Raw genomic sequence first — 3,624 nt, forward strand, 5'->3', positions numbered from 1 at the left:
TATGATGATGGCCTAGTGTAATTTGTTTGCCATTCAAGATTAATAGCAGTAAAAGTACTTAAAAAGACATTTGCATTGTTTACTTTTTGGTATGTACAGAGTAGAACATTTAAATCAGAGGTATATACATAACTGTGTTTGAATAATATCTTCATGGCACAATTGACTCCGCAGAGTGAAACTCAAACTTCCAAACAAACAAACTGATGTTATTTTATTCAGAACATTTTTACTTTCATTTGCTCACTTGATAGTCTTTGCTCTTGTATAACAGTGTTCTACGGAATTCCAGCTGATGTTTAGATGCACTGTTTTACAGTAAAGGAAGAGGAAATGTGAAGCCTCCATCAAAACCCAATTGAGATGCAAATCAGGGAATTTTCAAGGGAGTTTGGTCACAATTCACATATTATACGGAAGATTATTAAATCAAAAGTTTAACACACATGATTGTTTTTAACTGTTTTTTAATTTTTATTTATTATTTATATATATATTTTTTACGAGAACTTACACCAGTTTAGTGGAAGGGATTAACTATGTTATGAAATCAAATTAGACTAAGTTCCTCATCGACTTTACTTTGTTTTAAATATCTCATGAATCATCTCAGATTTCATCAGTTGTTCACACACACAAGGAAACGCCTCTCATTGACTGGACGAAAAGGAAGAGCAGCTTCAGCATATTTATTGTAAATAAACCCTCTTTTAGTCTCCAAGGTGATTCAATCTAAGAAAAAAATTAAACGGGATTTCCCGGATACCTGTATGAGAAGTCCACATCCGTGAAATGAAATCACATGGTGTTTCTCTAGATCCGCAGTGGAAATTGCAGTTAAGAGTTTGATGGTTTGTGGATCATGACTTTAGTTTATATGCATGGAGACATTCCTCTGTCCACAATCTCAGTGTAGACAAGTTTTATATAGTAACCAGTGACAGCTAAATATACAATTATGCAACATCACAACAAGTTGACACACTGTCTTCTGTGATGCTGCATATAGCATGAATCATTGACATCACAAAAACAACTGTTTCTCAATCCACCTTTGAATGCGGTGAGAATAGAGACGTCTTTCTTTCTTCAACCAACGCCATGAGAACATTTCTCTTTCATAACTCAGAATACATTCCCCCGTTCCCACAGACAAGGCTTAAGCCTCCCGGACTAAAATGCATGTTTGAGCTGTTTAAGCTGAAAGCAACTTACACTGATATGACTTAAACATATCTTAAAATATGTCAGTGCCATTGTTTTGTCTCAAGATGCACACAGTAATGTTTTTTTCTAAGGCATGTTTATAAAAGCTTCTTAAATGCCCTAATTGAATGAAGACCTAATCCTGGTTTATTCTAAGCCCTGTCTGTGAAACCAGGCCATTGTGATAAACTACATTTCATGTGATCGTAAACTTGGTCTAGATGTTTCTCCCAAAATTCACTAAGAAAAATTAATAAAAATGGCACAATTAATTTATAGTTGGCAGGTAAGAGAATATAGAACTTTGTGGGTAAGAATTTGATGGGAATTTTTTTAATTCACATTCTGAGGTATTTTACATCTCATTCATGTCATGAAAAGTCAGTATCAATATTTTGGGACATGATCAATATATGCTGACCATCATGAAAGCATTCAGAGTGTTGGTACATACACCAAACTATCGCTATTGCTAAAATCCAACAGTAATTCTAATTCAAACTTTTAGTTAACTTTACTTAATGTCTTAACTTAATTGTAAAACTCTAGTAATCTGTACTATTCCCATATGCTTTGTTACAAACCCATATGCAAGTTAAGATTAATTGATTGGTCTGAGTGTGGTTTTTGAGGCAGGAAAATTCTTAATGGACTTTTCACTTATTTCCTCCACTTCTGCAGTTATTTTTCTTTAAATGAACATTTCTTTAAAACAAAATTGATTTGACAGAATTTCCATTTTCTTAATGGCATAAACAGACTTTACTCCCTTGAAACTTAAAGTGGAATGACACTGCGACTTCCCGAACAGGCGAACATACACTAATACGTGCGCGTGTGTTTAAAATTAAAAAAAAAAATTATTTTAAAATTTTTAAATTGTGGATGGAGTGCCATCATAATGCATCGCGATATCGAATTGAACTGAATCGATGACATGATAATGGTAATCGAACGAACCGTGAGACCAGTGTAGGTTCACACCCCTAAAATATATATATATACACTCACCTAAAGGATTATTAGGAACACCTGTTCAATTTCTCATTAATCCAATTATCTAATCAACCAATCACATGGTAGTTGCTTCAATGCATTTAGGGGTGTGGTCCTGGTCAAGACAATCTCCTGAACCCCAAACTGAATGTCAGAATGGGAAAGAAAGGTGATTTAAGCAATTTTGAGAGTGGCATCGTTGTTGGTGCCAGATGGGCCGGTCTGAGTATTTCACAATCTGCTCAGTTACTGGGATTTTCACGCACAATCATTTCTAGGGTTTACAAAGAATGGTGTGAAAAGGGAGAAACATCCAGTATGCGGCAGTCCTGTGGGCGAAAATGCCTTGTTGATGCTAGATGTCAGAGGAGAATGGGCCGACTGATTCAAGCTGATAGAAGAGCAACTTTGACTGAAATAACCACTCGTTACAACCGAGGTATGCAGCAAAGCATTTGTGAAGCCACAACACGCACAACCTTGAGGCGGATGGTGGGGTCTTCTACAACAGCAGAAGACCCCACCGGGTACCACTCATCTCCACTACAAATAGGAAAAAGAGGCTACAATTTGCAAGAGCTCACCAAAATTGGACAGTTGAAGACTGGAAAAATGTTGCCTGGTCTGATGAGTCTTGATTTCTGTTGAGACATTCGATGGTAGAGTCAGAATTTGGCGTAAACATAATAAGAACATGGATCCATCACGCCTTGTTACCACTGTGCAGGCTGGTGGTGGTGGTGTAATGGTGTGGGGGATGTTTTCTTGGCACAATTTAGGCCTCTTAGTGCCAATTGGGCATCGTTTAAATGCCACGGCCTACCTGAGCATTGTTTCTGACCATGTCCATCCCTTTATGGCTACTTCCAGCAGGATAATGCACCATGTCGCAAAGCTCGAATCATTTCAAATTGGTTTCTCGAACATGACAATGAGTTCAATGTACTAAAATGGCCCCCACAGTCACCAGATCTCAACCCAATAGAGCATCTTTGGGATGTGGTGGAACGGGAGCTTCGTGCCCTGGATGTGCATCCCACAAATCTCCATCAACTGCAAGATGCTATCCTATCAATATGAGCCAACATTTCTAAAGAATGCTTTCAGCACCTTGATGAATCAGTGCCACGTAGAATTAAGGCAGTTCTGAAGGCGAAAGGGGGTCAAACACAGTATTAGTATGGTGTTCCTAATAATCCTATATTTCATGTCAATTAATGATCTTTTATAATTTTGTTGCTAATATTTATGTCCTAAACACCTTGTGCAACTTTTAATTGGGTTTATATAGCCTAATCCCTCTATATTTGTGACAATCTTGCAATTGATCATACTTGAGTCACACAGACTTCAACATTCAGCATGCAAAACACAACAATAGTAACAATTATATTTTATTTAAAGTAAATTATCAAGCACTCT

This window comes from Siphateles boraxobius, unplaced genomic scaffold (assembly GCF_051911475.1).
Source record: "Siphateles boraxobius isolate OS27281-9 unplaced genomic scaffold, OSU_SipBor_1 53, whole genome shotgun sequence".
Classification (NCBI taxonomy): Eukaryota; Metazoa; Chordata; class Actinopteri; order Cypriniformes; family Leuciscidae; genus Siphateles; species Siphateles boraxobius.